Below are 25,508 nucleotides of genomic sequence, written 5' to 3' on the forward strand. Positions count from 1 at the left end.
TGGGAAGTCTGATCCAGCTTTGAGGTGTGGTTCCATATGGCCATTAGTATTGTTGTGTTTTTGCCAGAGAGCCACGTGGTAAGGAAGATCTCCATGCACGCTTCCTAGGGGGTCCTCTTTAGTCCTCAGATGTGCCCACAAAGGCATGATCCAGCACCCTCATGCCACAGCTGCCTCTGGAGTGACCCTCCCTCCGGTAAGAGGCATGCCTCACAGCTGAGTGCCTGGTTGTTTGTTTAGGGTGGGGGCAGGGAATCTTGTGGGCTCCCAGATATTGCCAGATCCAATGGCCTTCTGCCCCAGCCAGCATGGCCGACGGTCAGGGGTGATGGAATCCAACAACATCTAGAGGGTTCCATGTTGTTGGATTCCATCACCAATAACATCTAGAGGGGGCTTCCGGTTTCCGTCGCAAGCAGAAAGGGAGCGCGGAAAACCCTCGGAGGAGTTTTCTGAGTAATACAGGGGCTTGGGGGAGCTGCAAAGCCACTGCGCCCCCCAAAAATCTCAAGGGGGGAACCCTTTAGGGATAAGGTACCCAGCCGCGTGGTAGCGGTTTCGCTGCTTTTTCGGGTTTTTTTCTTTGGAAGATCCTGAGGGGGTGAGACTGCCAGTGCAAAAAGGGACAGCATCGACCCTGTGTTACGATGCCTCTGGCTCTCACTGAAGGATGCGACGAACCTCCAAAATCATAAGAGCGGAACCCTTAATGTGAGTAGATTTCTCTGATGCCATAATATTTAAAAATACACTAAGAGAACGTCAGATGTTTAACGATTTAACTCAGGAATTCGCCTCGGCAGAGGATTAAAATGGCGCAGGATACAAAGTCGCAGGGAGGAGGAAGGAAGTATCTCTCTGCCTGACTGAGTGAATACAAAGTAAACGCCTCAGACTTTATTGCCGAGATTAAGGAATCTCAAACATTTTATTGCTTGGAAACTTTGTTTTGCCTTTTTTGGGAGGAGTAAGAAAAAGAGAGGAAATCTTATAGAGCAGTTTGAAACGAAACTTTACAGAGTCGTTTGAAAGATCAGCTGGAAGGAGCGGGGGGGGGGAAGAGAAGAGACTAGAAGAACAGTTTAAAAAAACGGCTCAAAGAGACAAAAGGAAACTCTTAAAAGAACTTTTCTTTACTCTGGGACTTTTTCTATAAATACAGAACGGCTTGGATAGAAAACCTAAGAATTTAAGAACACCTGGAACTTTAAACCTTAAAACTTTAGAATCCTTTGCACTTTAGATCTCTTTGCAAAGGGGGTATCTATGCTTTACCTGTAAAAATCTTGGTTTTCTCTCTTCCTCTCTTCCTATCCTCTCTCCTTTTCCCCACGTTTCCTCATGTTATTTCCCCCTTCAATTTAAGTATTTAAGTATTGTGCTTTCTTTGAGGTTTTCTCTTCTTTTTGGTCCCCTTTTTCTGGTTTTAAACTTGAGAAGTGGATTATTTTGTTACCTAACCCCTCCCCCCCCCCACTTTCTTTTTTTCCCTCCCTTTGTTTTCTACTATAATAACATAATTAACAGCTTATCTCTCCTACCTCCAGTCTTGAGGAAAACTCAGCCTGATTCCACCAACATCGGCAGGACCTGTATTCAAGCTAGGACGGCATTCATATTCCGAACTGAACAATTATTTGAACTCTAATAATTCAGAAAGGTTATTTATTTGAATTCAAACAATTCAGACCATACAAAGAGTTCATACATTGAACAATCTCAGGCCCTGGAAGTTGGGTGTCATCTGATCATTTACGGAATATTTATTCAAATATATACATCTCCCCCAGGATTACAAAGACTGATTTAATAAAACTTGGGACCTGAGGCATTAGATGGCAATGAACGCCTGGAAACATCCTTTGTGAATTGGATTAGGCCGACAAGTGGCTGAATATTACATAATTTGACTGAGACTGAACAACCTTCTTTGGACTATAAAGAGAGACTACCATTTTTGTTTTCTGCTCTTATTTCTGTTCTCTGCTCTTCTGTCTTTGAAACTAACATATTAACATATTAATGCAACCAAATTTATAACGATACAAGGTTATTGACAAGGTTAATGGGATTGGATAACATTGAATAGGTTAATGAAAGGTTCCTCTTTTCTTTTGGTCATAAAGTCTGGATTGAAATCAAGGGGACACAATATTAAGGAAAATAAAGAAATATAAGGAAAGTGATATGTGATTAGATAGATAAAAGTGTTGAAAATACAGAAAGGATAAAAGAGAGATTGTGCGCCCCTAGGGGAGAGAGTTGAAATTAAAGTTGATTATTGAGAAATCAACCGCAAAATGTCAGGGAAAAACGGGAAAAAAGTTGGAGGGACGCCAGGAGAGAGAAAGGCATCCCAACAAGAGGAGATCAGAGATTTAGACATTTTATGGTTAAAGATTAAGGAGGAATTTAAGCAAAGTGAACTACATATGGAAAGCAAATTAGGAGAGATACAGGAACAAATAGACAGGAAAATAGAAGGTGCTGTTGGAGAACTCTCTAGTAAGATACAAGACTTGACAGTCAAGTCAAAAATAATTGAAGAAACAAATAAAAGAACTCAAAAAGAATTGAAGGACCAAAAGAAAGAGGTAGAAAAATTAAAGGAAGAAATAAAAGACTTAAATAAAACGCAAGATCAAATATGGGACCATCTAGCCATGACAGAAATGAAATGATCAAATAACTTGCAAAATGGTTGGAGATAAAAGAAGAACAAGTAGCATACACGATAGAAAGCGCGTTCAGAATAAGAGTGAAATCCCAACAAACCAAGTCAAAAAAACTTCCTGGTGATTGTTTAGTCATATTTAACTCAATTGAAATGAAGAATACAATATTAAGAACAAGTTACCAAAAAAATTAATGATTGGAGGTTGCCCGATTACTATTTTTAAAGAAATTCCAATCAGGATTCTGCGCAAAAGGGAAGGATATAGACAAATAACAAGTGTCCTGAAGAGAAATACAATACAGTATAAATGGGAATTCCCAGAAGGGATTTCCTTCTTTTACAAGAACAAAAGGTTCCACAAGAAGTGGAAAAGTTTCTGAGAAGATATGAAAAGGATCTTGGAAAAGAAGAAGAAAGACTTGGAGGAAGAAAGATGAGCATGGAGGAGAGGAGGGGAAGAGAGGCAGAGGAAGAAGTAGAAGAGGTGGAATTGGGGGGGAGGGGAAGACAAGGAAACCATTAGAAATAGAAGTACTAGAATTTAAACTAAAAATTAGGATAAAGCGTACGCTAGTTAAATATTGAAATGACCCTTAAGTTTCTGTCCTGGAATGTGAACGGTCTTAACGAAAAGTCTAAGAGAAACAAATCTGAGAAAATTGAAAAGAAAAAAAATATTGATGTGATTTGTTGCCAAGAAACACACATCGCCAAAAAACACAAACATATTTTAATAAATAAAAAGTTGGGAACAGAGTTCATCAATTCAGACTCTAAGAAAAAAAGAGGGGTGGTAATTTATGTGAAGGAGAATTTAGAACCTAAGTTAGTATGCAAGGACGAGGAAGGAAGAATCCTAGGAGTACAAATTAACTATCAGGGAGGAAAAACTCAATGTGGTAACGGTCTATGCGCCAAATACAAACAAAATGGAGTTTTTTAAAAAATTGGAACAAGTTTTATTGGATCTAGAGAATAATAAATTGGTTTTACTTGGAGATCTAAATGGAGTGCCTATACCAGAACTAGACAGAAGCTCGAAAAGGAAGAATTTAAATCAAGGGAAACTTCCAAGATCGTTTAATGATCTCGAGGAAAACTTAGACTTAATAGACATATGGAGACATAAAAACCCCATGACGAAACAATTCACCCACTTTTCAGAACCACATCAGAGTTGGAACAGATTGGATCAGATTTGGATTTCAAGAGAATTAACAATAAGAGTGTCGAAATGTGAGATACAACCCAGAACACTATCTGATCACAGTTCAATAACATTACATTTAAAATGGGAGACCCAGGGTATGTACAGATGGAGAATGAATGACTATTTATTGGAAAAAGAGGAAGTGATCGAAAAGGCTAAAACCACCTTGAAAAATTACTTTGATCTAAACATTAATAAAGAAACAAATATGGATATAGTCTGGGATGCCAGTAAGGCAGTGCTAAGAGGTTTTTTGATACAACAAAATAGTTATAGAAAATGGGTGAGAGAACAAAAAAAAGAAGAGCTAATAACCCAACTAAGAGAATGTGAAAAGAACCTGATAGAGAAACCAAATGACGATAGAAATAAGCAATTGTATAAGATGTTACAAATACAATATTCAATATTAATAAATCAAGAGGTGGAATGAGGAATTAAGTTAATGAAACAAAAAATTTTCGAGACTGCAAATAAAACTGGAAAGTTCCTGGCGTGGCAATTAAGAAAAAGGAGAAAACAAAATGTGATCAACAAAGTAAAAGTAGAAGAACAAGTCTTAGAGGATCCTAATGAAATAAAAAAGAGCTTCCTTAAATTCTATGAAAATTTATATAAAAGAGAAGTAGAAGATGTAGCAGAAATAGGAAAATATCTAGAAGAAAACAGAATTAACAGTCTGTCGGAGGACGAAAGAAGTCTATTAAATAAACCCATAAAAGTAGAGGAAATTCAGGAGGCGATAAAGAAGATGAAACTGGGGGAAGCTCCAGGGCCAGATGGCTTATCGGCCAAGTACTACAAAGTCCTAGAAGAAGTAATGAATGAGATTTTAAGAGGAGGAAGAATACCAGCGTCTTGGAAAGAAGCATACATCTTCCAGGTCGAGCGCCATCGGTAATGGCGGCATCCCTCTGATCTGTGGAGGGAGAGCTCCTAAGAAATCTGGGTTCTACCGCTACAGCGACGTGGAGGACCCCTGAAATCATAGGCGGGGGAAGCCTACGACCGTGGGACTCGGCGGGCACCTTTTGCGCCCCCCCAAATCGTAAAAGGAGTCCAGTACAGGCTCCGGAGCGTGGCGGGGTTTGTGGCGCGGTGCTGAGAGTCGACTGCTACTTCTTTGGAGCGACGTCGCATAGCTGTTACCGGAGAGCGCCGGCTTTTTCCTGGGACAATTCGGACTCTAAAAGATTTACCCGTGAGTAGGGGAAATATCAGATTTAAAGGAAACGTGGATGTTAAACGTTGGATTTAATTTGGACTTAAAGCAAAAGAAAGTATTAATTTGAAACCGAAGCGGCAAAGTCTAAACAGGAAGTCAGCCTTCCGCTCTGTAATTAGATCAAAGCAAAGAATTTGCAAGCTAAAACTTTTAAAGACATTTTCGAAATGAACTAAAATCTGAATGTCTAAGGAGAGATTCCCCCTCCGGTAGCAGGAGAGGAGGGGGGAGGAACGGAAAGATATCTTCCCTGCTTGAAAAGACCTTTAAGATTAAGAACCACCGCTCTGACGCCTGGTCCTGTGCTGTCAAAGGACAATAAAAGCCTCTTAGAGGAATCGCGAAAAGATGCTTTTTGACTCTTAACTCTGCAAAAATAAATACAGTGTTTCTGTTGGGTCCATCCTGATACTAAAGTTTCTGGAAAATAAGGAGGGGGGCACAAGGGAAAGAAAGAGGACATTTTTACTAAAGTAACAACTTGCTAACATTGTGTCCCCCTAGTGGACGTTGGAACTGTTATAAAATAACTGAGGAAATTTCCACTGTTTTCTAAAGTTGTGTAAAATAGCTGCAGCTGGGAGACGACCTTGAGTTTTTATCTTGTGTGGCATGGCAGATGGGAAAGAGAAACTAGAACCGCTTCAGGAAAAAACAACAAGGTCTGGCAGATCCTTTCACACGGGAATTGGACAAAGGAGAGCTTCCGTATCTGGCCCATCAGGAGGTGCTCCTGCACAGTCTAAACCAAAAAGTATGTCAACTGACGAGGTTTTGGCTGCAGGACTGGCTAAAATTCAGGAGTCAATAAATAAATTGACAGAAGAGGTAGCTGAAACAAATAAAAGAGTTGCAGAAGCATCATCCAAAATAGATCAAAATACTGTGAGTATTAATCAAAATACTGTGAGTATCAATAATTTGGGCCAAAAAGTGAATACTAATACAGAAACCATACAGAAATTATTAGAGGAATCTTCCACAACCAGAAAGACAGCTGAGGAAGCGAAGGAGATAGTGGCTGCTACAGAGGAGAAAATACCACCAATTCATAGACAACTTGAGGATCATAGATCAAGGTTTTCTATGATCGAATTGAAAGACAAGCAAACGAATTTGAGAATCAGGGCTGTGCCGGAACTTGAAAAAGACAGATTAAGTGATTTTCTTACACAGGAATTTGTGAACTTTTGGGATTTGGATCTGGAGAAAGAAGAGTTTAAAATAGTGAGTGCCTTTAGACTTGGAAAAGGAGGAAGGAAAATCAAGACGAGAGATTGTCTGATCACGCTCAGATCCAAAGAGGAGAGAGATAAAATTTTGGGACTGCACTTTCAAAAGCCTTTGGAAATAAATCAGATAAGAGTGGAAATATTCAAAGACATTCCGAAACATCTTTTGGAACTCAGATCCAACTACAGAGATTTGGTCACCCAGCTGAGAAGCAATAGCATCATTTTTAGGTGGGAATTTCCTGAAGGCCTTTCCTTTAGTATTAAAGGAAGAAAGATTAAAATAAGATCAGTGGAGGACAAAGACAGATTCTTAAAAGGCTACGAAGAGGACCTGCAGAAAGAACTTCTAAAAGAGCAAAACCCATTGAAAAGAGCACTGGAGAAAAAAGAACTAGACAGAGCAAAAGCAATTCTTGGTTTGGACAAGGTGACACCACCGGGATCGACAGAGCAAGAAGACGTTTTGGGAGCAACTGGAGGAACATAACAAACACATCATGTCTCTGCAACTATTAAGCTGGAATTGTAACGGTTTGAACTCAGCGAGGAAAAGGAAATCGATTTTTCATATACTAAAAAAGGAACAATTAGATCTGATTTGTTTGCAGGAAACTCATGTGATAAGGCTACACAGGAAAGTCCTATTTAACAAGAGATTGGGACAAGAATTTATTTCTTCGGACAAAGTTAAAAAAAGAGGAGTAGTTATTTATGCTAAGGAGAGCCTATCACCGAAACTTATCTTTAAAGATGACCATGGAAGATATTTGGCAATTGAAATTCAAATTCATGGAGAGAAATATTTGATAGTAGGTGTATATGCACCGAATGAAGGAAAATCTGAATTCTTTAAAAAGTTGCATGAGACATTGACAGATTATTTGGACTACAATGTGATCCTGATGGGAGATATGAATGGAGTAGTTTCCACAAACATGGACAAGGCACAACGGCAGGTAGTCACCAAAGATGGTAGACTACCGAAAACCTTTTTTGAATTGACAGACAATTTGGACTTAGTAGACATCTGGAGAACAAAGAATCCCCTGGGGAGAGAGGGAACCTTCTTCTCTGAAGCCAAAATGACATGGACAAGAATTGACCAAATTTGGATTACTAGAGGTCTGGCACCAAAGACAAAAAAAGTGGAAATCTGCCCAAAGACTTGCTCCGACCATAATGCTGTAAAGATGGTGATGAACCTAACACCAATTGGTTCCTTTAGATGGAGGATGAATGACACTTTGTTTAGGGATGAAGAAGTGACTAAGAAGGCCCAAAAAACCTTGAGAGATTATTTTGAGATAAACTTGAATACCACAGTTGAGAAAAGAGTAATATGGGACGCACGTAAAGCTGTGATGAGAGGGTTCTTGATACAACAAAATGCATTGAAGAAGAGATCACAACAGGAAAGGAGAGATAAAATTTTGGAGAAGATAAAAGAAAGCGAGAAGAGACTGAGAGTAAAACCAAAGTCACAGGAAATTTTAAGAGAAATAAAGTTATATCAAGTTCAATATATGCAACTGATAAATCAAGAGATAGAATGGAAAATTAGACAAATGAGACAAAAGACTTTTGAATCGGCAAACAAGTGTGGAAAACTACTAGCTTGGCAAATGAGGAAGAGACAAAAGTTAAATACAATTACCAACTTGGAGGTTGAAGGAAGGATTATACAGAACCCGGCTGAGATTAGAAGTTGTTTTCAAAGGTATTTTAAACAGCTATATTCACAACAGTCACAGAAAGAGGTTGATATAGATGAGGTTTTTTTTTTTTTTTTAAATAATATTTATTGAGATTTTCCAACAACATAAAACAAAACATATCCACAAAAAACAGAGGGGGGAAAAAAAAGAGCAGAAAAAGAAAAAAAAAGGAGAAAAGAAAAGCAAAAAAACAAAAAACCCTCTTCCCCATCCCCCAACACAAAAATCCCAAAAAAAGCAAAACACAAAAATACCCCACACAACACAAAGTCTCACATTCCCTTTTTTCCTTTAACTTGTTTCCATGGCTTCCTCCCACCTCCCTCTTTATATTCCTGATTTTAATCTAATCGGCAAATTCCCTCCAACTTTTGATACTTTTTCCCTTAGTTACCTTTACCTCTTTTTAGAAAAAAAACAATAATAATAGAAAAAGAGAATTTATCTTAAAACTTCTAATCTTAAATTCTATAATTATATACCCTTATATCTTAGTTTTTCATTTTCCTTATCTTACTCCTGGAACCAATTAACTTCCTTCCGTCATCCCCTCAAAATACTTATTAAAACCATATTTTGTCAAATTTTACTTAATGATCTCCAATTTTTCCCCCCATCTCATCCCCCCGGTATCGGGTGCTGCCAATCCTTTTTACAAATTTTTAGAGTCTTTCCAATCCATCAATTCAGTCCATCAGCCAGGTTGCCTGGTGTCCGAGGCCTTTAAATCATCTTTCTGGCCTGTCTGGAGAGTCTTTTTCGAGCTTAAAATTATGTCCCAAACCGCATTCCCCTCAACATCTCCTTTAACCTTTGTGAACAAGCTTGCCCGAACTCTGTAGTTCCTCTTGTAGACCAAAGAATTGTCCAAAGTTTGCTCCACACTCTCTTTAAGGTTGCTAAAGTTCACTTCTTCAAACTTTCTCAGAGTGCCAATTTCCAAAATATATCTTATCAAACCTGTATCTCTTAGTCCATACATGGCACTCCTTTTCCAGATCTGTCCTTTAAACTCTTTACTCTCATAGTCCATTTTTTGTCCATCAACTTGAGGCTCTATTACTGTATTTTCCACCAGAGATTCCTCTTGTAAAGACGGAACCTGTTCTGATATAGATGAGTTTTTGAAAGTAAATGGTCTACAAAAAATCTCTCAAGAGAACAAATTGAAGTTGAATTATAGAATAACAGAACAAGAGGTAGAAAGTGCCATTCAGAGTATGCAATTGGGCAAATCTCCAGGGCCTGATGGATTGACTATAAGACTATAAGATACTATAAGACGTTGAAAGAATGGTTGATTCAACCCTTGAAAGAAGTCTGTAATGAAATAATGGAGGGGAGAAAGGCACCAGAGTCGTGGAAAGAAGCATTTATTACACTTATACCAAAGACAGAGACTGAAAAGACACAGCTCAAGAACTACCGCCCTATATCATTGCTTAATGTGGATTACAAAAATTTTGCAGACATTTTGGCTAGAAGATTAAATAAAGTTTTAGTAGAGGAGATTCACAAAGACCAAGCAGGCTTTCTCCCGGGCAGACATTTATCTGACAATGTGAGAAATGTAATTGACATTTTGGAACTATTACAGGAGAAAATTAATACGAAGGCAGTTTTGATTTTTGTGGACGCGGAGAAAGCCTTTGACAATATTTCTTGGAGCTTTATGAAGAAGAATCTCCAGGGGATGGGGGTAGGACAAGAATTTGAAAATGGTATAGGTGCAATTTATTCTGAACAAAAAGCTAGACTAATTGCTAATAATGTTGTGACGGAGGAGTTCAGAATAGAAAAAAGAACACGACAAGGTTGTCCAATTTCCCCATTGCTTTTTATATCGGTCCTGGAGGTTATGCTGAATATGATTAGAAAGGACCAATTGGTTAAAGGGATACAGGTCAGAGCCAAACAATATAAATTAAGAGCATTTGCAGATGACCTAGTTTTGACGTTACAGGAGCCAGAATCTAGTACAAAAAGAGTTTTAGAACTGATTCAGGAGTTTGGTCAAGTAGCAGGATTTAAATTGAATAAATTAAAAACAAAGATTTTGGAAAAGAATTTAACAGAAACTGAGAAAGAGAGGTTTCAGAATGAGACAGGTCTGACAGTGGTTAAGAAAGTGAAGTACCTGGGGATTAATATGACAGCTAAGAATGGGAACTTATTTAGAGACAATTACGATAAATGTTGGACGGAGGTGAAGAAAGACTTAGAAATTTGGTCTAATTTGAAGCTTTCATTGTTAGGCCGTATTGCTGCGATAAAAATGAATGTATTGCCTAGAATGCTGTTTTTGTTTCAGACATTGCAAATTATTGACAAAATGGATTGTTTCAAGAAGTGGCAGAAAGATATTTCTAGATTTGTCTGGCAGGGCAAAAAGCCGGCTTCCGAGTTGAGCGCGCCTGGCAATGGCAGATTTCCTCCGTCTCGGAGGGGACTGCTCTCCGAAAAGAAGGGTCTGACCGCCTACGGCGAGGCGGAGACCCGCAAAAAACCACGGTCGGAGGAAGACCGTGGACCTGGGATCCGGCTTGTGCCATCAGCGCCTCCCCTACTCGCGGGGAGACCCGGTTTCGGGGCTCTGGAGCGACGTGGGGTGAGCGGCGCGGCACTTTGGATCGATCGCTGTTTTCGGGGAGTGAAGCCGCATAGCTGCTGTCAGGGAAGCGCCAACTTTTCCTGTGGACATTCGGATTAAAGAAACTTTTGTAAGTAAATGGAAATTGGATTATAAATTATTGAAATTCGGTATTGGATGGAAGGTCAAAACAGGAAGCCCACCTTCCACTCTGTAGAAAGATCAAGGCAAAAGTGAAAGGACTGGAGCCCTTAAAAAGTACTTTGCAAAGAAACAAATCTGCCATCTAAGCTTTCTAAACCCCCCCTCGGAGGCAGGGGAAGAGGGGGAGATTCTTTAACTGTTTATAGCCCTGCAGATTCTTTTAACTGTTTATAGCCCTGCAGAGCAGTGGATTTTGAATCTATTTTCTACCGTCTCCCGGGACCGGGCTGCCAAAGGAAAGAACTTTTATTTTATAACTAGAAATAATCACCAAAAAGAACAGATCAAGGGAGAACTGAATCTTTTCGTCTTTTATTTGTTGGAAAGGAAAAATGGAGTTGAGCTATAATTGTTACTGAAAGGTGGATAAAAAATAACCGAAGGAATTGTATCCGGCTGCCGTGGAAAGTTACAGAAACACATATCGGACTGTCACGTTTTGGATGGAAAATTCCCACACAGGCTGAAATCTGGCAGAGGAATACAAGCATTTGACCTTGACAACAAGATAACATTGAAAGACTAGGCTTGGGAGCATGGAAGAAAAAATAACAGCCCTGTTTGAACAATTTCAAAAAAAACTGTCTATTTTGGAATTTGGCATTTTGGATTTGAAGGAAAATGTACACAGCCTGGCTCAACAAGGAGAAAAACTAGCAAACTCGGCTTAAGGATTGAAACCAGCTCAACAAGGATGGATACATGAGAAGAATATGAATCAAACAGAACAGGCGCTGTCTTTGCAAGAGAAATCGTCAGTGGAAAATATAGTAATAGAGCCTCAGATTGATGGACAAAAAATGGACTATGAGAGTAAAGAGCCCAAAGGACGGATTTGGAAAAGTAGTGCCATATATGGATTGAGTGATACAGGTCTGACAAGATACATTTTGGAAACTGGCACTTTGAGAAAAATTGAAGGGAAAATTAGCAACTTAAAGGAGTGTGCGGAGCAAGTCTTGGACAATTTTTTGATTCACAAGAGGAATTATAGAGTTTGGGCAAGCTTGCTCAAGAAGGACAAAGGAAATGTGGAGGGGAATGTACATTTGGACATAACTTTAGGCTCGAAAAAGACTCTGCTGACAGGCCAGGAATACGGATTAATGGCCTCGGACATAAGACAGCCTGGCTGACTGATTGAACTTATGGACTGCAAAGACCTTAAAAAACTGTTAAAAAGACTGGCAGTACCTGAAACCGGGGGGAAGAGATGGTGGGATAAATTTGGAAATTATTAAGTAAAATTTGATATAATATGATTTTAAGCATTTTTGGGGGATGACGGAAGGAATTTATTTTGGTTCCAGGGAGTAAGATAAGGAAGATGAAACATTAGGATATAAGGGCATGTTATTATAGGGTTTAAGATTAGAAGATTTAAAGTAAATTTTCTTTTTCTATTATTGTCTTTCTTCTTCACAAGTGGTAAAGGTAGATAAGTGAAAAAGCACTAAAAGTTGGATGGAATTTGCCGATTAGATTAAAAATTGGAATACAAAGAGGGAGGTGGGAGGAAGTCAAAGAAACAGGTTAAAAAAGAAGGAATTTGAAACTTTGAGTTGTTTGGGGTTTTTCTTTTCTTTCTTTTTTTTGAGTTTTTGTTTTTTGAGATTTTTTGTGGGGGGGGATGGGGGAGAGGGGTTTTTTTTTTTTCCCCCTCTTCGTTTGGGTTTTCTTTTGTCTTTATTTCTTTTTTTCCTCTATTCTCCTTTTTATGTGTCTTTTGTGGATATGTTGTGTTGGGTTATTGGAAAACTCAATAAATATTATTAAAAAAAAAAAAAAAAAAGCCAAGAATAAAATTTAAAATATTAACTGATGCAAAAGAAAGAGGAGGCTTTGCCCTGCTAGACTTAAAACTTTACTATGAATCAGCAGCTTTCTGCTGGATGAAAGAATGGCTGCTTCTTGAAAACACAGGCATTTTGGACTTAGAAGGATTCAATAATGTTTTTGGTTGGCATGCATATCTATGGTACGAAAAGGTTAAAGTGCATAGAATGTTTAAAAACCATATTGTCAGGAAAGCATTGTTCAATGTTTGGACAAGGTATAAAGCCCCAAGGTGGCTGTCACCAATGGAAGCGAAAGCCCTAAAAAAGTTCAATATGGAGGCCAAATGGCCGAAATATTGGGAAATTTTGGAACAGGAGGGAGACAAACTAAAACTGCAGAGTTTTGGAAAACTAAAAACTAAAGTGCGAGACTGGCTTCATTATCACCAGATAATGGAGGCATACAAATTGGATAGAAAAATTGGCTTCCAGGTGGAAAAATCAAAATTGGAAACAGAACTGTTAGAACCCAAAACTAAGATTTTGTCAAGAATGTATAACTTGCTGTTGAAATGGAACACACAGGATGAGGAAGTGAAATCAGTGATGATTAAATGGGCACAAGATCTGGGTCATAATATAATGTTTGCTGACTGGGAACGGTTATGGACCACTGGTATGAAATTTACGGCATGTAATGCCTTAAGAGAGAATATTATGAAAATGATATACAGGTGGTACATGACACCAGTCAAGCTAGCAAAAATCTATCATTTGCCCGATAATAAATGCTGGAAATGTAAAGAAACGGAAGGCACATTCTTTCACCTTTGGTGGACGTGCCCAAGGATTAAGACCTTCTGGGAAATGATCTATAATGAAATGAAAAAGGTGTTTAAATACACCTTCCCGAAGAAACCAGAGGCCTTTCTCTTGGGCATGGTCGGCCAATTGGTGCCAAAGAAGGACAGAACTTTCTTTATGTATGCCACAACAGCAGCAAGAATACTTATTGCGCAGTATTGGAAGACACAAGAACTACCCACTCTGGACGAATGGCAGATGAAGGTGATGGACTACATGGAATTGGCAGAAATGACTGGCAGAATCAGAGACCAGGGAGAAGAGACGGTGGAAGAAGATTGGAAGAAATTTAAAGACTATTTACAGAAATATTATAAGATTAATGAATGTTAGAATGACATCGGATTGAGGTTAAAAGGTTATTAGCAACAAAGTGGTGAAGGAGTATGGAAAATCCGAAGGTTAAAAAGGGTAAAATTAAAAGGTTTAATATATTAAGATATTAAGAAAAGATTAGGATACATTAAGCTATTACGATAAAGATTAAGTTAAGATAGAGGGAAGGGATTTGCTGATTAAATATTTGACCTGGAATACAGTGAGGGGAGGTGTGGGGAAGTCTGGGAAATAAGTAAATGCAAGGAATATTATGAAAATGGAATTGTTTTTATTTGGTTTTTTTCTGTGTTGCTGTTTTTGTATTTTTGTATTTTTGTATTTCTTTTTGTTTTTTCTTTTATAGGAAAACTCTAATAAAAAATATTATTAAAAAAAAGGAAAGAAGCATACATCACGCTAATACCTAAACCTGACTCGGATAAACTTAACATTAAGAACTACAGACCAATTTCATTATTAAATAATGATTATAACATCTTTGCGGATGTAATGGCAAGTCGACTTAAAAAGTGCTTAGTCAATTCCATCCATAAGGACCAAGCCGGTTTTTTACCTAATAGGCAAATAAAAGACAACATAAGACATGTAATAAACCTTATTGAATATTTAGAATGTAAAAATGAAATTCCTGCGGTATTAATGTTCATAGACGCCGAAAAGGCGTTTGACAATGTATCCTGGCATTTTCTAATAAAATGTTTGGAAATGGCAGGGATAGAGGGCACATTCCTGGAAGGAATAAAAGCAATTTATTCACAACGAAGTGCTAAATTAATTATTAATAACAACTTAACAGAATCCTTTGAAATTTTGAAGGGTACAAGACAGGGGTGCCCTCTGTCACTGCTTTTATTTATTATGGTGTTAGAAATAATTACAAATAAGATAAGGAAAACTTCAGAGATACGCGGAATAAGAATTGGAGTGAAAGAATATAAGTTGAAAGCATATGCCAATGATCTTATGTTGTCACTGGAAGATCCAAAAAATAGTGTCGGTAAAGTGTTAGATCTGCTAGAAGAATTTGGAAAGCTGTCCGGCTTTAAACTAAATAGAACAAAAACTAAAATGATGACTAAAAACATGATGAAATTCCATCTTTCAATAACTTATTTCCTCGGCCTCCTCCCACCTCCCTTTTTGTATTCCAGTTGTTAATCAGATCAGCAAATTCTTTCCATCTTTCGCTGCTTACTCGCTTATTTGCCTTAGTCCATTTAAACCTTATTCTAAAAAATTGTCCAAACTCCAATCTGCTAAATGAAGAAAAAATAAAAAGAGAAGAAAAAACCTTAAATCTTATACCCTTAAATCCTAATATCATATACCCTTAAATCCTAATATCTCAAATCTTTATCTTATTTCCACTAAAGCCAAATAGAATCATTCCACCATCTCCCAAAAGTTCTTAATCATACAATGTTATGCTAAATGCTATTTTTAAAAGTTCCCAATTTTTCCCACCATCTCTTCCCCCTGGTTTCAGATTCTGCCAGTCTTTTCTACAAATTTTGTCAGTCTTTCCTGTCAGCCATTAGTTCCATCAACCCGGTTCCCTTATGTCCGAAGCTCTTAAATCTTCTCTCTGGACTGCCTGCAAGTTTCTTTCCAAGCCTAAAATTGAGTCCCAAAGAACTTCTTTCCCGACGTCTCCTTTACTCCTCTTCAACACGCTTGCCCAAACTCCATGTTTCAATTTATAGACCAAAAGATATTCCAAAGCATACTCCACAGTCTCTTTGGGGTTGCGGAAATCCATTTTTCCAAGCTTTCCCGCAGTGCCACTCTCCAACATATAGACAATCCATCTTGCATTACTCAGTCCAAGTGGGGCACTGCCTCTCCAAGTCAGTCCTTCAACCTCCATAACCTCAAACTTCAATTTATATCCATCAATTTGAGGCCCTAATACTGGGGCTTCCACATGAAATTCCTCTTGCAGAGACAGAACAGGTTTTGATTGTCCCATCCTCTTCTCCAATGCTCGTCCTTGCAAAGTTGGTTCCACTTCTCGAACCGCACCTGTTGAATTACTCACTTTCTGTGCCAAAATAGACACATTTTGTTTCAGACCAGAGATGCCCTGTTCAAGAGTGCCCACTTTCTTTATAACTTGTTCCAACAGAGCTGTTATTCTATCAGCCATGTTCCCAGGCTTTTCTTGTTTTGCCAGTGTTATCTACTACTCTTCAAGGCCACTTGTTTGCAGCCTCCATGGAATTTTCCATCTCAAAAATGTAACAGTCACAGTTTCTAAAACTCCCTCTGTCGGCAACAGTTTCTTTTTGTTATTTTCAATTCGAATTTCAGTTACAAAATTACAGATCAGCTCCTTTTCCTTCCAGATACCACGAAATCAGTACCTAAAAATATATATCTCTGTTCATCCTTCCATAAAAGTATACTCCATTCCTCCGTTGTTGTTATTTTTTAAGTTATAAAACCTTTTGACAGCCCAATCCCAGGCTTGAGACGATAGTGAATTAGGTCGTCTTTTTACTGTCCTGCAGGTCTCAATCATCCACCAAAGAATCTCCCCCTCTTCCCCTGCTTCCGAGGGGGGGGCTCAGAAAACTTGAATGATGAAAATTTATACTTTACAAAGTACTTTTCAAAAGCTCCAGCTTACAGCGGCTTTGCTTTGATCTTTCTACAAAACGGAAGGTGGGCTTCCTGTTTAAACCTTCACGTTAAAGTGCCAAATTCAGATATTTTTGTAATCCAATTCCGTTTACTTACGAAGTTTATTTAAGTCCAAATGTCCACAGGAAAAGTCGGTGCTTTCTGGTAACAGCTGTGCGGCTTCACTCGCTGAAAATAGCGGTCGATTCGATGTGCCGCGCCACTCACCCCATGTCGCTCCGGAGACCCGAAACCGGGTCTCCCCGCGAGTAGGGGAGGCGCAAAAGGCACGTGCCGAATCCCAAGCCCACGGTCTTCCTCTGACCGTGGTTTTTTGCGGGTCTCCGCCTCGTCGTGGCGGTCAGACCCTTCTTTCCAGAGAGCAGTTCCCTCCGAGACGGAGGAAATCCGCCATTATCCAGACGCGCCAACCCGGAAGCCCTGAATTCCAATTCTTTAGTAATCCAAACTGCATCACTTCTCATACTGCTCTAATGGCCATGAGAATAATAAGTGAACTGTTTCTCCATTAAATGCCTTACTCTCCAAATGTCTACCAAGTTCAAAGTTTTAGTCATATCAAAGAAAGTTTTGGGAAGTTTCCCTTCTTTTGTCTCTTTTTTCTGATGGTTCCATCTGTCGAAAAACAAGCCTATATCAGGAGTAACAGGCAGCACTCCCAGGCACCTGGCTTGGTTTCCTGTTGACCTCCCTGGCTGCATTCCCCAGCAAGATCCAGGCTAGGTCGCGATAGGCGATTCTTCTCAGCGTGAGGAGAACACCCCACCTCTTTCCTGCCCCCCAGCAGGGGAAAGAGATAGACAGAAACGTATTTACATGCCTTTATTTCTGTCTTTGCTGCATTACAGAAAACATGACTGCTCTCTTCAAGCTCCAGCAGTCAAGAGACAAACACCTCCTGTACTTCCTGTACAAGAGCAAGAGGAAGAGCTCATATTACACTCTGAGCTAATTCCGGTGCTTCGCACTGTGAATTGACTGTCCCTCTGTTTCCCACGGACAGTCCCAACATCATGTGATGTTTTCAAGCTAGCAATTTGCAGCTGCATTGCTTCTATATCGTAACACCATCCACTTCCAATGATGGCACTCTGCTCAAATCTCCCATTATGATAATTTTTTGATCTGCAAATTCCAACAGGTCTGTTTCTATTTTTTTAATAAAATTCTGCTTTATTATTGTTTGGGGCATAGATTCCTACCAAATATATATTCTCTCCATGATTTTTAATTTAAACTATTATCATTCTCCCTTTTTCATCTTTTTTAATCCGTTTGTGTTGCACCCTATTTCTCTTTGTTTTACTATTCAACCTGTTCACATTCCAGCTCAATATCTTAAGGTTTGCCAGTCTATTTTTCTTAAGATAGGTCTGCTCCCTACTGCACCTTTTTCTTCTTGATGCGCCAACAGTTCTATTGCCAGCCTTTGCTGTTCCAAAGGAGTCTTCCCATGCCTATCTGCTTTTTGTCTTTCTAAGTCTCTGCCTTGTTTGTCAAAAAATTCATGTGCCTGTGTTTCTGTTGTAAATCTGTATCTTTTGCCTTTGTATATAAATGAGAGTCCTTCTGGAAACTCCCATTTATATCGTATGTCTGCTTTTTTAAAGGCCTCTGTCAAAAATGTAGTTGCGAGAACCGGGTCCTGGCAGGAGGAAAGAACGGATTCCGCAGGACCCCTCTGAAGCCCTGCTCTTCTGCAGGGTTTTTTTAGGGGGGTACCTAGTCCTGGCAACCTCCCCTCTTTGCTCATCAACCCCCAAAGTGTTCGCCTTTAACGGGACAAAGTGCCGAGTGCTGCCATTCCTCTCCTCAACAATCATGGTGTTCTGCCTTTTCTAGAGGATCAGATAGCTGATTTCAGGATATGGGGGAGAAGTTAAGGATGTTTATGGAAGGAGTCTGCAAAATAAGAATATACTTTTATGAATTACATCAGGCATTCCCAAACTCGGCCCTCCAGATGTTTTGGGACTACAATTCCCATCATCCCTGACCAATGGTCCTGTTAGCTAGGGATCATGGGAGTTGTAGTCCCAAAACATCTGGAGGGCCGAGTTTGGGGGGGCCTGATGTAATAGCTAAGCACTTGAGCCTATAAGAAAGGGTATTTCGATTATTGTCCTTAAATAAGGAAGAAAATGGCTTTCTTTTGGAAACAGTACCGTACAGAGAAAACAAAAACAAACTTAGCCCAAGAGTTCTTGCCATCTTGTTTTTCAAAACTATTTCCTTCATATCTTTTAACAGTATGATCCACACCTAGAGATAGGTTCTGTCCTGTTACAAAATCTTTATATGAAATAGACATCAGATTTCTGTCCATCTAGCCAATTTCATGGCTGCTCCCAAGACAGGAATCAGTAAGAATTCAGTCAAAAAGATTCACAACATGCTGGGGGTATAAGAAGCAATGACAATGTGAGACTTGAGGCACTGAGATCCAAAGCTTGGGTTGCTGTGAAACCAGATGGCAAATGGCCCTGATGGCAAAAGGTTGGCTGTGCAGAACAAGTGAATGAGGATCATGAACAGGAGAGTGCTAATGCACCCATGTCTTGCTTGTGGACTTCCCCTAGGCATCTGGTTGGCCCCTGTGAGAACAGAATGCTGGGCTAGGCAGGCCTTTGGTCTTAGCCAGCAGGGATCTTCTTACTTGAGGCATGTGTCCATGAAATTGGAATTTGGAAAGGTGCTGGTGGAAGCCAGTTATTTTGCAAATTATGAGAAATCAATGCACAAGTGCTACATTTCCACTGGAAACTTAGAACCAGCGGAGGTTGGTCTATTTATTAGAACAATTGGGGAGATACCTCACTTACTTCGTTCTACTCACAGCCAGTCCCCACCCTACCTGCCTTCTTACTTACAAACAGTCCAGAGGGTAGCACTGCCTGCCAGCTCCCTTCTCCTTAGTCTCAGTTGTGCTCTTGAAGAACTCAGCAGAGAGGAGGATGGGGACAATTCTAGAATTAGTTGGCTCTGCCTGTCATTGGCTCTGGCTCCACCTACGGTTGGTCTCTGTGTCTTCTGCCCCTTCAGCCACAATGAGGACCAGCCATCACTACTTGGAACAAGAACATGTGCTATAGAGCAGGTCTGGGGAGGCTTTGCCACACACACCCCCGGTGTTACTGAACTACAACCCCCACCATTCCTTGCCACTGGCCATGTTTGCAGGGGCTGATGGGACTTGTTGTTCAGCAACATCTGGAAGGCCCAAAGTTCCCCATAACTGCTATAACCTCAACTCAATTTGGAAAGGCCTTACCTAGCCAATGGTGAATCTAACACCCCAGAGGACAGGATCACACTTCAAAACGACCTTGACAGATTAGAGAACTGGGCCAAAACAAACAAGATGAATTTTAACAGGGAGAAATGTAAAGTATTGCACTTGGGCAGGAAAAATGAGAGGCACAAATACAAGATGGGTGACACCTGGCTTGAGAGCAGTACATGTGAAAAGGATCTAGGAGTCTTGGTTGACCACAAACTTGACATGAGCCGACAGTGTGACGCGGCAGCTAAAAAAGCCAATGCAATTCTGGGCTGCATCAATAGGAGTATAGCATCTAGATCAAGGGAAGTTATAGTGCCACTGTATTCTGCTCTGGTCAGACCTCACCTGGAGTACTGTGTCCAGTTCTGGGCACCACAGTTCAAGAAGGACACTGACAAACTGGAACGTGTCCAGAGGAGGGCAACCAAAATGGTGAAAGGCCTGGAAACGATGCCTTATGAGGAACGGCTAAGGGAGCTGGGCATGTTTAGCCTGGAGAAGAGGAGGTTAAGGGGTGATATGATAGCCATGTTCAAATATATAAAAGGATGTCACCTAGAGGAGGGAGAAAGGTTGTTTTCTGCTGCTCCAGAGAAGCGGACACGGAGCAATGGATCCAAACTACAAGAAAGAAGATTCCACCTAAACATTAGGAAGAACTTCCTGACAGTAAGAGCTGTTTGACAGTGGAATTTGCTGCCAAGGAGTGTGGTGGAGTCTCCTTCTTTGGAGGTCTTTAAGCAGAGGCTTGACAACCATATGTCAGGAGTGCTCTGATGGTGTTTCCTGCTTGGCAGGGGGTTGGACTCGATGACCCTTGTGGTCTCTTCCAACTCTATGATTCTAAGATCTAAGATATTTATGATGAAAAAAAAAAGGATAAATAAAATTTCTGATTATGAAGGAAACAGGATTGTTGGGAGAATTAGAACCAGAAGAATTAACAGGGTAGGGCCATAGGACATGCCATTTGGATAGGATTTAAAAATATATTTCTACAAGCAAGGAGTTTGCCATTAGGGAGCATTAAAACATGCGTTCCCTGCAAAATGGTGATTTGTTATTATGCAGATTAGTCTAAGTTAAGACTGTGATTGATTGCATACAAAGCAGCTTCCTAGACACTGTAAACATACAGCAGTCATAATGAGTAATTTTATAATGTATTATGTAGCACGTGCTGCTCAATTGCTCCTCATTCTGTTCTCTATTGGAGCAAGCAGGAGAAGCAAAGCACAAGGCCTTGGCACCACATCACGTCTGAACCAGGGACTGTGGCCTTATCATAGGTAAAGGTAAAGGCACCTCTGCCCGTACGGGCCAGTCTTGACAGACTCTAGGGTTGTGCGCTCATCTCACTCTATAGGCTGGGAGCCAGCGTTGTCCGCAGACACTTCCGGGTCACGTGGCCAGTGTGACAAGCTGCATCTGGCGAGCCAGCGCAGCACACGGAAACGCTGTTTACCTTCCCGCTATAAAGCGGTACCTATTTATCTACTTGCACTGGGACCGAACGACGGGAGCGCACCCCGCCGTGGGGATTTGAACCGCCGACCATGCGATCGGCAAGTCCTTGGCACTGAGGTTTTACCCACAGCGCCACCCGCGTCCCCGTGGCCTTATCATAATAAGCAACAATTGCCAGCCAATCTGAAGTCACTGCTTATGGTTGGCCTGCTGACTGTGGCTCATTAGGAAGCAACAAACCATGACCAGATGTAATGGGGAAAACAAAGCTTCCAGGTTTGTTTATCCTACTTGTGCCAGGAATGGAGCAAAGTGGGAGAAATGAAGCAATGGTCACAAGCATCTTGAAACCATAAGTCAGAAAGTCGATGATGATATGTGAATACATAGATTACAACATAATCTATGCACACCCTTGCACTCACCATGATTAAGGGAGTTCGGCAATGTCTTCTAGTGGAAGCAAAAATAGACCCACTGGGTTTGGGTCACCCCTTTCAAAACTGGTTCCTACTGGAATCCTGATGGGAGTTTTGTTTAAGATGCAAAGTGTGTTTTGTTTATGCAGAAAAGTGAACTAGATTAACTAAGCAAGGGAATTCAGAGTAGAGTAACTAAACAGGTAAAGTTGAATACCAAGAGCTGTTGTGTTTTTCTTAAATCTGTTAAGGCAAAAAGTGTTCAATACCAGATACACCTGCCCTGTGGTGCTGAAGATTTCTATGTGAATTACAGAACATTAGGACTTCCGGGGAGGTGCCTCCGGATAATGGCGGAATTCCTCTGATCGGGAGGAATTAGCCCCGTGGGAATTGGGTCTGGCCGCCACGGCGAAGGCGGAGACCCGCAAAAAATCACAGGCGGGAGAAGCCTGTGAGCGTGGGATTCGGCAGGCACCTTTTGCGCCTCCCCTACTCGCGGGGAAACCCAGTTTCGGGGATCCGGAGCAAAGTGGGGTGAGTGGTGCGGTGCTTCGGATCGTCTGCTTCTTCCACGGAGCGAAGCCGCATAGCTGTTGCCGGAGAGCACTGACTTTTTCCTGTGGACAATTTGACTTCAAAGAACTATCCGTGAGTAGAGCGGAAGAGGGAAATTTGGACTTTAAAAGTTTAATTTGGCATCGAAAACGGGGGAGGCTCAACACAGGAAGTCCGCCTTCCCTATTTGTAAATAGACGGAAGCAATAAGGCTGCAAGCTAAAGTCTTGGAAAGCCTGCTGTAAAAGAGGACAGAATATACCTGCAAGAGAGAGTGAGGAGAGTAAAAACACTGCCGCTCTGACCCTGGAAAAGGGCTGCTTGTAAGACCGACGTTTTGGAATGTCTATTGACAGCGCTTAGATCGTCCTTTGGCAGCTAACAAAATAAGAGTAATACATTGTTTCTGTTGTCTCCGGCTGTTAATAAAAAGGAGTAAAAGTAATTGAAAATTGAAACTAACTTGGATTTGTGTTTGAAAGAGGATACTAATTGACTATTACAAATAGAAACTGTTTCCCCCTAGTGGAAGCCTCTAAAACTGGTTACTTTAAAAGAGCTGGGCTAGGGGACTTTCCAGTCACAAGATAAGAAACCGTGAGACTTTGGGACTGACCTTGAGTTTGTTAAGTGTTATGGCAAATGAAAAGGGAAAAATAGAGCAACCAGCAGCTGGGGGAACATTGAGATCTGGTAAGACTTGGCAGCAACCCAGGAGAGCTTCAACATCAGGCCCCTCAGCCACCTCAGCCACTTCTGCAGCTGCTGTTTCTGCATCAGTACATTTAAAATCAAAAGGAATGTCGACAGAAGAGGCTTTAGCAATTGCATTAAGTAAGATAAATGATTCACTGGAACAACTTAACAAGAAAGTGGACACTGCAACTGAAAGTATAAATAACTTGGGACAAAAGGTGAACATTAATACAGAATCCATTCAGAAACTGATACAGGAATCTACTTTGACATGGCAGACTGCGGAGGAAGCTAGGGAGAAGGCAGCAGCAGCTGATTGTAAAATAACTCAATTGGAGAAAGAGGTAGTGCCAACCCTACAGAGACAACTTGATGAACATAAGGTGACCCTTGCTATGATTGAACTTAAAGAAAAACAGACAAATTTGAGGATCAGAGCCATACCGGAATTGGAAAAAGAAAGTCTGATAGACTTTCTTACACAGGAATTTGCTGATTTTTGGGAATTGGATTTGAGTCGAGACGTGTTTAGAATTGTGAAGGCATTTAGACTTGGAAGAGGAGGGAAGAAAGAGAAGAATAGAATAAGAGACTGTTTGATTTCCCTCCGGACCAAAGAAGAGAGAGACAAAATTTTGGGTTGGCACTACCAGAATAATCTAAAAATACATCAGTCAAGAGTGGAAATTTTTAAAGACGTTCCAAAATACCTTTTGGATCTTAGATCCAATTACAGAGATATTGTTGCTTTGCTGAGAAGGAATAACATCATCTTTAGGTGCGAGGTCCCCCAAGGCCTATCTTTTAGCTTTAAAGGAAGGAAAATAAAAATAAGATCAGTAGAAGATAAAGTAAAGTTTCTGATCAATTACGAAGAAGACCTGCAGAAGGGAATTGGAAAAGAGCCAACAGCATTGGATAGAAGATCACCAGATAGAGGACCAGAGCAAAGAGCATTGGACAGAAGATCACCAAACAGGGGAACATTGGATATATCAACATTATCCTTTGGATTGGACCTCCCAGTGAACGTGCCATCATCACTACCAACAGAAGAGGAACAAGCATTGGGTGCAGTTGGGGGGGGGGGATCAGAGTAACCACATGATGGCGCTGCAGGTTTTGAGCTGGAATGTTAATGGACTGAACTCCCCCGAAAAAAGGCGGAGAGTATTTCATTTATTGAAAAAAGAGCATTTGGACTTGATTTGCCTACAAGAAACACATGTGATAAGGCTACATAGGAAGATATTGATTAATAAAAGATTAGGCCAAGAATTTATTTCATCGGACAAAGTTAAAAAAAGAGGAGTGGCCCTCTATGCAAAGGAGAGCCTATCACCAAAATTTATATTTAAAGATGATCAAGGAAGATTTGTTGCTATTGAAATTCAATTACAAGGAGAGAAATTTTTGATTGTAGGTATTTATGCACCAAATGAAGGAAAATTGGAATTCTTTAAGAAGCTACATGAGACTTTGATGGACTATATGGACTACAATATGATCTTAATGGGAGATATGAAGGGAGTGGTGTCTACAAATATGGACAAGGTACAGAGACAGGTAGTCACCAAAGATGGTAGACTACCAAAAACTTTTTTTGACATGACTGAAAGTATGGACTTAGTTGACATTTGGAGAATGAAGAACTCTCTGGGAAGAGAGGGAACTTTTTTTCCTGAGGCTAAAATGACTTGGACAAGAATTGACCAAATTTGGGTAACCAGGGGATTGGTCCCGAAGACCTGCAAAACGGAGATCTGCCCTAAAACTTACTCTGACCACAATGCTGTGAAGATGGAAATGAAATTGACGCCAATTGGCTCCTTTAGATGGAGGATGAATGATACTTTGTTTAGGAATAGAGGTGACCAAGAAGGCCCAAGAAACTCTAAGAGATTATTTCGAGATAAATATGAATACTACAGTGGAAAAAAGAGTAATTTGGGACGCAAGCAAGGCGGTTATGAGAGGATTCCTAATACAACAGAATGCAATTAAGAAGAGAATTCAGATTGAAGAAAGGATAAAATCTTGGGGAAAATAAAGGAAGGAGAGAAAAAACCAAAGCATTTGCTAGAAAAGAAAACCCCAAGATGGTTGTCTCCAATGGAAGCGAAGGCTCTGAAAAAACTCAATATGGAGGTCAAATGGCCGAAGTATTGGGAAATTCTGGAACAGGATGGAGATAGAATAAAATTACAGAGCTTTGAAAAATTGAAAAACAAAGTGCGAGATTGGCTCCATTACTATCAAATAATGGAGGCATACAAATTGGACAAAAAAGTTGGGTTCCAAGTGGAAAAATCAAAATTGGAAACAGAACTGTTAGATCCAAAAACTAAGAATTTGTCAAGAATGTATAACTTGCTGTTGAAATGGAACACTCAGGAAGAAACGGTGAAATCAGCTATGATTAAATGGGCACAAGATGTTGGACATAACATAATGATGGCTGACTGGGAACGGTTATGGACCACAGGTATGAAATTTACGGCATGTAATGTCTTAAGAGAAAACTTAATGAAAATGATCTATAGGTGGTACATGATACCAGTTAAGCTTCAAAAAAACTACCATTTGCCTGATAATAAATGTTGGA

At 40.1% G+C, this 25,508-nt stretch overlaps 1 long non-coding RNA gene across 1 annotated transcript in view; it reads left to right on the top strand.

Moving 5' to 3' along the window:
- Positions 1 to 9,356: 9,356 nt before the first annotated feature.
- Positions 9,357 to 25,508, top strand: part of LOC310668900 — a 174,193-nt gene continuing 158,041 nt past the window's right edge. Inside the window, exon 1 of the long non-coding RNA XR_014506884.1 lies at positions 9,357 to 9,632. This is a non-coding gene — a long non-coding RNA (uncharacterized lncRNA). The remainder of the gene's footprint in view (positions 9,633 to 25,508) is intronic.

This window comes from Podarcis tiliguerta (genome assembly GCF_965153285.1).
Source record: "Podarcis tiliguerta genome assembly, chromosome: W".
NCBI lineage: Eukaryota > Metazoa > Chordata > Lepidosauria > Squamata > Lacertidae > Podarcis > Podarcis tiliguerta.